Below are 14,184 nucleotides of genomic sequence, written 5' to 3'. Positions count from 1 at the left end.
CATATGTGCAGTCCATTAACAACTCCACTCTTCTCACCTTCCTTCCATCACCTTTCCTTACACCTTAGATCGTCCATAACCCAAAGCCCTGTTCTTGGGAAGGTGGAGTTGAGAACTGGGTTTCCTATTCCCTTCTCTGTGGCCTCCTTGTGAAATAAACACACTTTTATGGTGATTGGCATGCTACGTGGTAGACAAAATGGGCTTGGTTCAGCAATACACACTTTCCTTTTGCATAATAATAGGCTCAGCAATACTGTATGGATTCCATTTGCCCAATGGTTTTAATCAACATCACCACCACCGCTGCATCACCATCATCACTATCAGCGTCAACATCATTATGACGACCTCCACCACCACCATCATTTCACAGTTCTCAGATGGTACCTAGTACTTGGATGGTCTCACTCATGCTAGATAAGTACTCTACACTGAGCTAGATCTCCAAGCCTCCAGCAATGGTTCCAGCATGCAGTGATGCTTTTCAATGCAGGATTCTTTTAAAATGGGGAGGCATTCATTGTGCCAACATTATGGAGTACACTTTGACAAATCAAGGCAAGTATGATGTGTCTAGGTATTCATTCTCTGTCCATCTTTCCTTCCTTCCCCTTTCTCCCTCTCCTTCTCTTTCTCTCCCCCTCTCCCTCTCTCTCCCTCTCTCTTCCCCTCTCTCTCTCCTCTCCCCCCTCCCAAAAGATCTTGTCATATAACTCAGTCTGCCCTTGCACTGGTGGTCCTTATGCCTCAGCCTCCTGAGTTCTGGATTACTGGTATACCTCTCATGTCCAGTTTCTTAGGCAATCTAATTAAATGGAACCTCACTGTCTATGTGGGCCTGCTATCAACAAAACTTCATGATGCAGCCTCTATCTGTACTATAAAAGCTCTAAAAACAGCAATCTGACTTTTCTGATTCTGTAATTTCTCCCATATATAGACTCTGATATTTTGTAAAAGAAAGGAAGAAATAAAGAAAGATGAAAGATAGCCAAGTGTGGTGTCACACGCCTTTAATCCCAGCACTTGGGAGGCAAAGGCAGGCAGATTTCTGATTTTGAGGCCAGCCTCTTCTATGGAGAGAGTTTCAGGACATCCAGGGCTACATAGAGAAGCCCTGCCTCAAAAAACAAACAAAAGAACAGCAAAAGAAGAAGAAGAAGAAGGAGGAGGAGGAGGAGGAAAGGAAGGAAGGAAGGAAGGAAGGAAGGAAGGAAGGAAGGAAGGAAAGAAAGAAAGAAAGAAAGAAAGAAAGAAAGAAAGAAAGAAAGAGAGAGAGAAAGAAAGAACAAAAAGAACAAAAGAAGAGAAAGAAAGAAAGAAAGAAAGAAAGAAAGAAAGAAAGAAAGAAAGAAAGAAAGAAAGAAAGAAAGAAGAAAGGGAGTTTTCCCTAATCCATTCCATCTTTTTAACCACTCTGACTCAAAAGAATTTTTTTTTAATTGATACTGGGTCTCACTGTAAAACTCTCGCTGGCCTAGACTCACTCACTATGAAGACTGGGCTGGTCTTGAATTCATAACTGATCTGGCCAACTCAAAAGATTCTAGGCACACAAATGCAAACCAGATGTGGCTGTGTATACCTATAAGTCTATCATTTCCATTCCTTTCCTTCCTTCCTTCCTTCCTTCCTTCCTTCCTTCCTTCCTTCCTTCTTTCCTTTCTTCCTGCCTCCCTCCTTCCCTTCCCCCACCCCCTCCCATACCAAGACTCATCCACGTTCAGTTGTACCACCAAGCTACACTCGGGCTTTTCTCCCCATCTTTTCACCTGTTCTGTCTTTAGCTCCTACCCCAATCAATTTCCTTTTGCCAGGTTTACCTTTCCTAAGGCCAGAACACAGCCAGCCCCTCCCATGAGCTGTTTCCATCTTATCCTGTGATTCTCCACAGAGCACAGTAACCCGACAATTATGCAACTCTGGTTGGTAATTAGATGCTTCGTGCGAATCTCCCCTGGTGGAACAGAAGCACCCAGGGCAGTAACCAGGGCTTTTTACCACATGCCTGGTGCCAGCACAGTGTCTGCACATAGTGAGCAATCAAGAAATGTCTGTTCCTCAAATGCACAAATGAAAGAATTAAAAGGAATAGCTAACTTTATTACTGAACAAGACTGAACAGAACGCAGAATCCATACAGAAATGAATACCGAATCAAGTTCATTACTGACATGAATAATTGGAAACCCCATTTCCTGTTCTCATCATCTTTCCTGGGGTCCTTGAAAAGATAGTTTGCATAGAGGAAATTGCACTTTTAATGACAAATTTGGGGACAATCTGCTCAGAATAGGCAGGAATTCATAATGAAATTAGGCCTGCTTAGGCCGGTCTCCTCCCACTTCCTTCCCTCCTGGCTTCAGCTGGCATCTCTCACAGCAGCAACAGCAGCAGCAGCAGGGGCAGCGGCAGCAGCAGCAGCAACAGCAGCAGCAGGAGTCTCTCTGTGCTGTCTCTTGCCAAGTTCATCAAACTGGCATGGACCAGGAGAGCACCTGGCTGGAAGAGAGAGTGCTTGCCTTGGGTCATCATTAAAGACAAGTGTCCCTAAGTTATGGGCATTTATTGTCATACTAAATGGGTCCTTAAGCTTCCTTCACATTCTAACCTCAGGCATCTACGTTCCTGACCAGTGCCTGTGCCAGGACTGCACAATGACCCTGAATTTGAGGGCACACGACAGAGCTGAGTGTGGGACCTGAGAATTTGATGCACTCAACCATTTGCCCTGAGGACATCACTTTAGGGTAAAGAACACACGTATCAACTCTCCAGTTTTAGCAAGACAAAAGGACATCCTAACATCTGAAACATCGATGAGTCTTCAAAATCAACAAAGATAGTTATGGTAACTCGAAAAATCAGGTCAATCTTACTTTCTTATGAACTTTCGTTTTGACATGAGTCTAAATTCGGAACTTTGACAGCACAATGACAGTGTCTGTCTGACCTGGCTCCAAATTCAGTTTTCAGTCCCCTTGCTGGGTATAGAAGGGTGTTATAGCTCACTGGATTCAAGTCCCTACTCCATCACTTACTAGTTGAGACATGGAGGATACACACCCTCCCTTCTATGACTCAGTTTGCTTAACTAGAATATGGGTATATGGATGTAGCCTGGAGATAATATTTGATACTTCATGAGTGTGCCAGAGGTTTGGAATGGGTGTGACACTCCTACTTTCAATAATGAAATAACAATAGTAATAAAAACTGATAAAAGTGGGAGTAGCAACTATTAACAGTTATTGGGTACTTAATGTGTACCAGATAATAAGCTAAGCTCTTTACATGAATTATGTGTAACCTCAAAATAGCCTTTCAAGGTAGGTTACTGTGGGTGCTTCCATTTTATATATGAAGAGATGGAGGTACAAATTAATTAATTGGCCAAGGTACCAAGTAAGCAAATGGTAAGCATAGGATTTGAATTATGAGGGCAGGGGTGTGTCAGCACACACAGGGATCTGATTTCTGAGCTCTGGGTGTCTATGGTTCCTTCTAGGAAGTTCTCAGTCATTTGAGAGTAGGGGAGAGAATGGGGAAAAGCAAGCAAGAGAAGAAAATAAGAAAACTCTGACTGCAGAGTTCCCCCACAAAATTATAATATGGAGTTACACTGTGAAAGGAGACAAGCTTTGAGTTATCAGTAGGAGCTCACTGGGAATTCCCAATCTAGGTCAGGGATGGAGAAAGAAAGAAAGGAAATGAGAGCACGCAAAACTTCACACGCAAAGAAGCACAAGGAAGAGCGCACATATTAGGACATGCCAGGGTGCGGCAAATGCACAGAGCAGGGTCAGAACAGGGAGCATGGAGCCTATACCTGGCTTTGGCTACTTTGTGGGTTCTTATTTCTTCTACTGTTCTCCACCCTTTCAACCTCCTAACACTAGATAGGGGAGAAAAAAAGGATAGAGAAGAAAGGGGACAACATTATCATCCAACTACTTCCTGCTGATTAGGAGCATTGAGTTCCTTGGGGGCAAGTTTGATCTTCACTGTCAGGATATCTTAATTTCTTCTTCTTCTTCTTCTTCTTCTTCTTCTTCTTCTTCTTCTTCTTCTTCTTCTTCTTCTTCTTCTTCTTCTTCTTCTTCTTCTCCTTCTCCTNTCTTCTTCTTCTTCTTCTTCTTCTTCTTCTTCTTCTTCTTCTTCTTCTTCTTCTTCTTCTTCTTCTTCTTCTTCTTCTTCTTCTCCTTCTCCTTCTCCTTCTCCTTCTCCTTCTCCTTCTCCTTCTCCTTCTCCTTCTCCTTCTCCTTCTCCTTCTTCTGATTTATTTATTTATTATATGTAAGTACACTGTAGCTGTCTTCAGACACACCAGAAGAGGGCGTCAGGTCTCATTATTGGATGGTTGCTGGGATTTGAACTCAGGACCTTCGGAAGAGCAGTCAGTGCTCTTAACCGCTAAGCCATCTCTCCAGCCCTCTAATTTCTTCTTATTTCCTCTTTGCATGTACAAGTGCTTAAATGGCAACCAGTAGCAACCCACCAACAGCTCCCGACTCCTGGGCCCTAGCATTTATATACCCTCTGAAGAAGGTAGGTGAGATCTGAATGTCCGTGAGCCCAAAAAGCACACTAAGTACAATGTACTCTATCCACTGAGAGTTTAGGACCTTCAGGGTCACATGTGCAAGGAGAAGGTGTGAAGGAGAAACAAAAACACCAACCCAAGTGTGCTACTCAGACTGATGAGACCCAAGGGAAGAAGACAGTCAGAGGCTTCTAGAATTGTCCAGACAAGAGGTGAGGAACACCAAAATGGAAAGACCATCAGAGAATGGAGAGGGAAACTGAGGCTGGAAGGCTTAGTGGTTAAGCCGGGGCTGGTTTAGATGCCCATTATATGGATCCGTCCCCCAAAGACCTCTAAGTTAGGTACCACCATCACGCCTGCTTCCTAGAATGGCAATGGAAACTTTATCTGAAAGATAAAGGAGATCTCAAGGACCAGGGTGAGGAGGAAGAGGAGCTTGTCTCCGTTCAAAGGATCTGCTCTGCTTTTGAGGGAGGAAGAGGAGCAGGAGGTGAGACTCGAAGCTCACCTTTCATGCTCAGGAGACCAGAGAGGTGGTAAAGCCACTGACTGAGATACATCTGAGTAGACAGATGGGGAAAGGTAGGATGCTCTGAATCAGGACTCTTGACCAGGACATCCTGCCAGCATCACTGAGTACATACGGAGGCGGTGGAGAAGCTAAGCTGGGACTGTTAATGGGAGAAATGAAATGGGAAAGACGGAGTATGAAAAGGGCAGAGCCCAGAATCCCAGGGAACACTGACTGCTAAGGGCTCACAAAGGGACAGGAGGCTGAGACAGACCTCGGAAACACTGGGGCAGAAGGTCGTGTGGAACAAGTTTCAAGAAAGGCAAACTGGTCAACCGAGTCTGATGCAGCACAGAAGACAGAAAGGATACGTGTGATGCTCCCTGAGGTTTGCAACTAGGATGTCACCAGTGAGATGCCGTGGTGAGAATTCAATGAACTCTGCCCTCTAGCTGAGGCCACCTCTGCCAAGGATGGCAGATGGAGGAAATCAACAGCCCCGAGAGACTTCTGCTGGTTTATTTAATATGTGGAGCACAAACGTGTTTATAGGTAGAGAGGAAGAAGCCCACAGAGATGGAAGGATTTAACCAACAGGAAGGACCAGAGATTCCGGGGAGAGGATGAGAGGAGGAGGGAGTACAAAAAGACACTAAGGTTAGCAACTAAAATGTATTCAGTAGTTAAAATGAACCAAGTCACCATGATCTTGCACCTAATAGTCATATAGATGAAGAGAACAGAGATAAAATCCTAGAGGATTTTATCTGTGTGTGCATATGTAGGCATACTTGTGTGCACAATATATGTGTGCTGAAGAACTCATTAAATAGAACAAGAATGGCTTATTTAATGATTTCACTGTGGCTGACAAATCATCTAGAGGGAAGCTTAGGTTCTTATTTTCTTTAATCCTTGAGCTGGAGCCCAGGATTCTTGCACATACTGGGCAAGCTCTCCACCACCCTATGCCCCCATCCTTAGAGTCTTACAATATATCGAAACACATTGCAGATGGGTCAAAGTTTGAAATCTGTGATGTGAATCTATACTCACAAAAAAAGACATAAGAAAACAGTGGTATGCTTTCGGATGGGGACAGTTGCTCTAAACATCTGAGTGTGTGTGAATGGAGTCTGAACTAGAATTCTTAGAGGTTGGCTCAGTCTGAGAAGCGGGTGAGCTATCATGGCTGACGTGGCGGGGGGGGGTGGCAAGAGCAGAAGTATGCTGGGCGATCTGACTTGCTTCGGGGTAGACAGACCTTCAGGAGAAGTTGCAAAGTTGCATCACTCAGAATAAGATGACAGGGGGAATTAAGGGGAAAACGTGAATAGAAATAGACACGGCAGCCGTAAGGCATAAAACTTTCTGTCCCCCAAAGATTTAAGGGCAGAACACGAAGCAGTAGCAACCATGGCTGTCACATGATGGATGCTTTTCACTTAGATGAGGCTGGTTTCACAAATAACGATTTAGTTACGAATGACTCAGATGGAAGATTTTGTAATACCGTGGTAGCAGCCGTAGTCTTTGAATCTCCCCAGATCGCCACATATGAACATTTCTATTGTAAAATGGAAGAACAGGAGGATAACATGTATGTATGTATGTATATATGTATGTATGTATGTATGTATACACACACACACACACACACATATGTATATATAAAAATCTCAGTGATATACATATATGTGTGTATATGTATATGTAGCCAAATCAGGACCGAAATCCAACAATGAAGATACTGAATCATGTGGCTCTGTGCATAGCACAGGGGCAGATGGTGTCATAACAGGAGCTTGGGTAGCCCTGCTGCCACACATTGTTCTTAAGCCTGCTCTGCCTGGTGCCTGTGGCTTGCTTCAGCAGATAATTTGTGTTCTGGGCATCTCTAACTTCCTGGGGTCTCTGATGCATTTTAGGATTTGCCCTACAAGCTTTCTGCATGGACTATTTAGGGGCGGGGTCCCCACAGGACTCTGCTGCTGTCATCTGTCATCTGGACTCAGAGGCTTCTCCCTAGAATCTCGGTGGAACCTTTCCTGACCTGGACCACATCACCTTTCCATTCCGAGGTCTGCAATCCCAGCAGCACCAGGGTGAGGCTGTGCTCCTTACCTTTCTATCGCTGTGATAAAACACCACGGCCAAGGCAACTTATGGAAGAAAGCATTTCATTTGGCTTATGGTTTCAGACTGTGGATGCCTGTGTATATGCCTCCCCCCCCCCCAAAAAAAAAGTAACATGAAAGACCTTTGGAAATGTCATATGGAAAACCGCTGCTGTAGAAATTTCTTCAAATATTTATTCGTGTATATATAAAAGGAGTTAGCCTATAACCAGGAGAACAATGCTTCTCACGGTCACCATAGTGTAGAGACTGGGTGAAATTCTGAATGAATGTGTATTCATTGTGAGCATGGCCATGCCAAGGGCCCTAATGTCTCAGACCCACAGAACAGGCTCTGCAGACTGGCAAAGCCTTTCCCTGGCCTGAAGGTGTTAATGATCATTGATCTTTATCGACAATTAGTGTGTGGAGAAAGTATTAAGGGAAGCTTCCTCTTCTGAGATGACAGCAATCTGAGACTGCTCCCTACAGAGACCTCCCACCAGGGTTAGTTTAACCCACCTGGTTCAATGTAAACGAGCTGGTGGTGCATCTCCAGCAGAGCCTGCAGCCCCTTGATCTCAGACTTTTCTATGTGTTTCTGTCATTTCTTCATTCTCCATTTAGGACAGTCCCTAAGCCATGAAGGTTGTGGCATCATATACCATCAAATAAAAATCTCAGTGACAGGTATGAATTACTTCTCTTTGGGTAATTAGTCAGTGGAGTTCCCCAAACATTACAGGCTATTGCTATTGTGCTTAGGTACTCTCCACAACTAGATGGTAAGATCCAAATGCTGAAGATATCACAAACTTTAGTTAAAGGATATGGATAAATCGAGCTAGTACCATCATGAAAGCATCATGCCTTTTATAGTCTTAGAAGATCCCAAGTATGCTCACAGGAAAAAAGTCATCAATAGTCTAGCCCACCTGTGAACCTTGCTATACTAATGACTGGCCTAGAAAGAGATGAATAGGGGCATGAATGTTATGGGACCAACCATTTTAGATTTAGATTTAAAGCCTGCTCCACGAGGTAGAATTCATGGCTGGTACTGTTAACTTGAGCCAAAAACTCATAATGGGCTAGGTCATAGACTCCAGCTAAGAACCTAATACTTCTACTACTCCACATTGGACATAGTATTAAATCTCCACGTTCCTATCTTCACACCCATAGATTAATACATTAGTACATTTCTTATCCTTGTTTTCCCTTCTTTTTCCAGTAGATGGCAATTAATTCAAAGACCCAGAACTTGTCAGTAGGCAGAGAATGAAAGAAGGGAGTGTTCACGCATCAATGGGACATGAACATCACACCCCCCTTCTCCCAGGGCTCACAACCACTACAGGAGCTGGGCTAGAAAGATTGTAAGATCCAGAGGCAGGGAAACTGTTTTCCAGACACAGACAGGTGCACAAGTGAACTCACAGTGGTTGTAAAAGCATGTACAAGATCTGTGCACGGGCAGTGGTGGCTTACGCCTTTAATCCCAGCACTTGGGAGGCAGAGGCAGGGGGATTTCTGAGTTCGAGGCCAGCCTGGTCTACAAAGTGAGCTCCAGGACAGCCAGGGCTACACAGGGAAACCCTGTCTTAAAAAAACAAAACAAAACAAACAAACAAACAAACAAAACAAGATCTGCACAAGCTCAAGCCAGACCACATCCCAGGATGGCGTGGAGAGGTGGCCACAGAGCCCCACCTCTGCATGAGGAACTACTGGTAAGTGATAGCTGCCAAAAAGTGGAGAGTCCACTTTCTTCCAGAGTGGAGGCTCCTGGTAGACTTACCATGACCTAGTAGAAACCCACACATCCAAGAATATGTGGGCAACAAAAAATAGGACTTGATGAATTTACAAAAAGAAAAACACAAAATTTGGTGGACGAAGAAAATGGGGTTGATCTTGGAGAAGGTAGGAGAGGGGATAAGCAAATATCAGTTCCCCTGCACGGAATTTTCTAGAAAGGAAATAAGCAGGAAGAAAGTAGTAATCAGTACAAAGTATATGCATATTTTTTAAGTATTGCTAAACTAAATCAATTACTTTCCATCAGGTGAACTCCATCTTCTAGGTGTATCTCTCTCCGTGTTTATCTCTGTCTCTCTGCCTGTGCCTGTGCCTCTTGCCTCTTTCTTGCCCTTACTTCTGCCTCTGCCTCTCCCTCTCTCTGTGGAAGCATACATTATTGAGTATACTGCACAGTAGCAGACTAGGCAATGAGGTGGTTGGAACATGTTTGGCACTGTTAGAAGGTGTGGCCTTGTTAGAGGAAGTGTGTCACTGTGGGCGTGAGATTAAAGACTCTCCTCCTCACTGCCTGGAAGATAACAGTTTGCTCCTGGCTTCCTTTTGGATGAAGATGTAGAACTCTCAGCTCCTCTTGCACCCATGCCTGCCTGGTTGCTGCCATGTTCCCACCTTGATGATAATGGACTGAACCTCTGAACCTATAAGGCAGCCCCAACTAAATGTTGTCCCAATTTAAGAGTTGCCTTGGTCATGGTGTCTTTTCACAGCAACAACACCCTAATTAAGACAGGCAGTAACCCGTTTTCCTAACGCTTCCTTAGTCTTTAAAGAACATAGTTTAATAGACTGGTCTTGGAGCAGTCCTGGATCCCCAGGCCCCAAATTCCATGGTTGAGTATTAGGGTCATCCACCACCCTTTTCCCCTGACTCAGGCAGACCCCCTATCCACAGAAGACTGGTAGGTCGCTACTTAATGTTTTTCAGGGTGGGAAAACAAGGACACATGGCTGCCCCTGTGTGTCTGATACGTGCAGAGGGAAACCTCTGAAATCCGAGAGAAGCATGAACGAAGGCACTTACCAATTTATCATTTAACCCCTCCAGCCTTTTTCCCTCTGAGCATTAGAACAACTCCAGTGCCAGGAGAATACAAAACAACGCCCTCAGTGGCCTCCACGGGTACTGCATACATGCGGTAAACAGACAAATGTGCAGACAAAACATCCGTGTATATATAAAATAAAAATAAGTATTTATTGTACAAAAAATACAGCATGTCACATAAATGTAACAACCTTACCCCTGCCAAAGCCCACTGTCTATGTTCATTCAGCATGCAACTGTTTTGGTAAACAGTAAACAATGCTAAATTACAACATTCAGTGCCCTCATTTAAAGGAAGAGGAAGGGGAAACTGGTCTGTCTGTTCAAATATTCACGTTTAAAACTCTTCAGCCCCCTCTGAGGAGCTAGAGCTCTTTAATCTCATTCTTAGCAACTTTGTAGCATTGTAACATGTCTTACAGAGTTGAAAGCTGGCCACTAAGGCTCTTCCCTTCACTGACCTAAAACTGTCCCTCTCCAACACCTCCCCCTTTTCCATTTGTTTGTTCATTTGTTTGTTTTTTCTAATGCTATATCCCAAACTCAGGGCCTTGGAGGGCATATCCTGCCAGCCATTTACCACTGAGCCACATTGCCAGCCTCTTGTTTGCACTATGGGGGGGGGGCACATGATTCTGGGCTGAAGGTGGATATTTTTAAATGTCTGTACTTGAAGTTCTGGTTTCCCACTGTCACATGTCTGGAGACAAGGATGTCCACGGCCAAGCTGACTGACTTCATTCTTCTTTCCTTTTCCTCTTCTGCAGATGGCGGTACTGCTTGGGTACAGTTTTCTTCGTACTTAGTCTCGGTGGAGGTCACTGGCTTTCACAAATGATTCGATGCACAGACTTAATGCGTGTAAGCCATCATTCCTTCAGATGGTTTTCCTAGTTCTTACTCTGTGATTCTTCACTTGCGCCCTAGAGAATGAGAATGAAGACCCTAATATTTCTCCATGCTGCATACGCCATTATCTTATTATTTTAAAATCTTGAGTTGAATGACTTTAAATCCCTACTTCTATGTCCCTCGAGGAGGTGACAGCTGCTGGTTTTGTTGAGCTCTGTACACCACACTCTGACCAGCATGGAGACCATTACATGTACAACTCAGAGAGCTGCCATCATTCTGTATAGAGTTACGGAGTGTTCTGAACACTTCCACTTTGATATATCCAGCTTTGTAAATACAGACTCCCTTCTAATCACATCTGTCAACTCTAGTTGATCTATCTGCGCTGACCCGGAGTAGTTATCTGTGTGAGGTGATGTGAGCAGAATTAGTTTAATATTATTGGAAGTGATCCATCCTTTATTTTCAGTGGAGAGATTGACAAGCACTTAGATAGTTCTTCCAGAGATTATTTTGGCTGTGGGGCTAATAAATGTTATCAGCGGTCAATGGCTGCAGCAAGGAAATCAATCACGAAGCTGAAATATGTGCCAAGAAAGAGTTGGCCACATGTCTCGTACAAAGGGAGGAGAGAAAGAGAAAGATAAACAGGGATTAGACTTGAGTGTGAAGGTCAAATAAACAGGACTTACTAAAGGACTAGATGTTATGAGTGACTTTAAGACATTCCTGGGGTGGGGGTGGGTATGCAAATGTTGTCTTTTAATGAACTCAAAAGATTCAGACAACTGGAGTGAGCCAATCTCTTAAGTTTGAGACTCCAGTGAGCTACTAAGGAAAAACCATCAAGAATGTGGCCAGATCCATCCCCAGAACTCTGGAGTTAAGGGCTTTGGAGATAAAGTCACAGATCTAGAGTCTTGATATACAGTATAGAGCAGGGTGATGTTTTAAAGCATAATTGGTGAGGTTAGTCAATGGTAGACAACAACATTGCCGGCATAGCAGGTAATCATTGTTATTATCATTATTGTTGTTCTTATAGTTAAAGGAAAGGAAGAGAAAAGGAAAGAGTTCCACTGAAGAAAGCAAAGATGGAGACAGGAGAGAGCACTGGGAACAGCCTTAGACTGGCCAAACTCTTTGAACGGAGAAGAGCTCAACAAAAGAAAAGGCCAGAGATGATCCAGTGAACCAGGAAGAGAAGCCCAATCAGGAGGAGCGGTGTTAGGTGCTGTTGTGAGTTAAGGGTAATGAGAGAGGACCAACTATTGGTCTACACTGGGAGGCATGCGTATGGATGATGGTCAGAGTCCTGCATTGCGGTGGGAGGGTGGGGGTGATAAAGGGGAGGGGGGGTCCAGACAGCAGGAAGGACAAAGGTTTGAAGTTTTACCTTGAATGGGGGACAACAAGGACAGTGGCAGGAGAGGGGATGGGGACCAAGAGAGAGGAAGCACCTCTGGTTTACTCTCAGAGCTACCAGGGCACATCTGGACACTAACTGGAGACCGTCACCAAGCCTGTGGCCACAGCTGTCGTACAGAGCTGCCTATTCTTGCCTCGTTTTGTTTGTTTGTTTGTTTGTTTTTTGTTTTCCTTACTGTCTATGTCCCTAAAGAGGAGAAAAGGAAACAGTGCACTAGCCTAGCTTGTTAACGATGCAACGATCAGTGAGAGCCAATCCCATTGTTATCTGATTCTAAAAAGGCACCTCCTGAGTCTACATTTAACACCTGTGTAAAATGTTATTAACTCTTTGTATAGACAGCAGAAGCCCTACCTACCATTTCCTCTGGGTGAGAGGATAGTCAATCCCTTCCGTAATAAATTACAAATGACTTTCCTATCACTCAAAGGTGTCACTCGTAAACTCAAGTCACCTCTGCTTCTAATAACACTGAATAAACTCTAGAGATAATAAATACAGAACATAGCCAAAGACACTTCCATCTTCCTGGCTTCGTTAATATCATTGGTGTTATCTGGCTTTCCATTTGTGTACTCAAGGACGCCTCTGGATACCTCACTGTAGCTAATATGACCACGACCGCTTTAAGATCTATCTCAGCACTGGAAAACCATAAGCACCACTGACCCGAAGTGGCCTCAGGATCTATGTTACAGATGTGAAGGTAGTCCACAACTCCAGCAGCTTCCGGCTACCAGGGATAGTTAGATTGCATAAGCAGGTGTCCGAGCAAAGTCCAAGAGGTTAATGACGAACGGCTCTACTTTATCTATGGCCAGGGAGGTGGACTCGGCACTGTCAGCACCAGGCAAACACACAGCAAAGCATTTCCCAAGAGAGATAAGTCAGAGAGAGGTGTGCCTGCTAGAAAGCTGGCCCTTTTCCTGGGGCTGTCTGCTGCTTTCCCAGGAATTGACCTTATCTGGGCACAGTAATCCCTCTCTGCCCCTCTGGCTTGCTTAGGTAAGCTAACAGTACTCTAAACAAAAGAAACACCCAGACATTTAAATTTCTTCTGAAATCTGGTAAAAGGTCAGGCAATTCTCCCAAAGCATGAACTAAGCCTGACATGTAAGTTAGAGGGGCTTAGCATGCAAGGCCTTGGGTTCAAACCCTAGAACCATCAGAAAACGATCACAATTCCCATCTGAAGTCAAAGCTTTGAAAGCTGTGACACTGGTTTCCAGACATGACATAGAGAAGCATTTATTTGAAGGCCATACTCCCATTATTCTCACTTTTGGGTCTAGAATTTTCCCTGTGATAAAACAACTGCAGACATAGATACTTCCTAGTGTGTTACAAGGTTTGGGATGCTGTCCCAACAGGCAGACACATCATAGTGTTATCCCAGGAAGACTCTTCAAAATGAACAGGAGAAGAGAGCACTGTGCTTACAAGTTAAAAAGAAATAAACCAGGGCACCCTTTGTATGTTCCTGTATGTGGCCATCCTACCCCCAGGGAAGCAGAGTTTGTGTTCTCTTGCATAAAGTCATGTTCCTTTTCTGGTTTTCTGGTTCCTCTGTGTGTGCATGCATGTGTGGGCATGTATAGGGAAGGCATGTGTGTGGAGGGGTGATTCTGGATGCTTTCCTCAGTTGCTCTCAATCTTACTTTTTGAGATGGGGTCTCACTAAACCTGGCTGGTAGCAAGCCCAAGTGGTCCTCCTGGCTTCATTTCTCCAGAGCTGGCATTGCTGTGACATTACTGTGACTAGTGACAGCTTCTTCTTCTTCTTCTTCTTCTTCTTCTTCTTCTTCTTCTTCTTCTTCTTCTTCTTCTTCTTCTTCTTCTTCTTCTTCTTCTTCT

The sequence above is a fragment of the Mus caroli genome, chromosome 18 (genome assembly GCF_900094665.2).
Source record: "Mus caroli chromosome 18, CAROLI_EIJ_v1.1, whole genome shotgun sequence".
Classification (NCBI taxonomy): domain Eukaryota; kingdom Metazoa; phylum Chordata; class Mammalia; order Rodentia; family Muridae; genus Mus; species Mus caroli.
Note: the sequence above shows the minus strand (reverse complement) of the source record.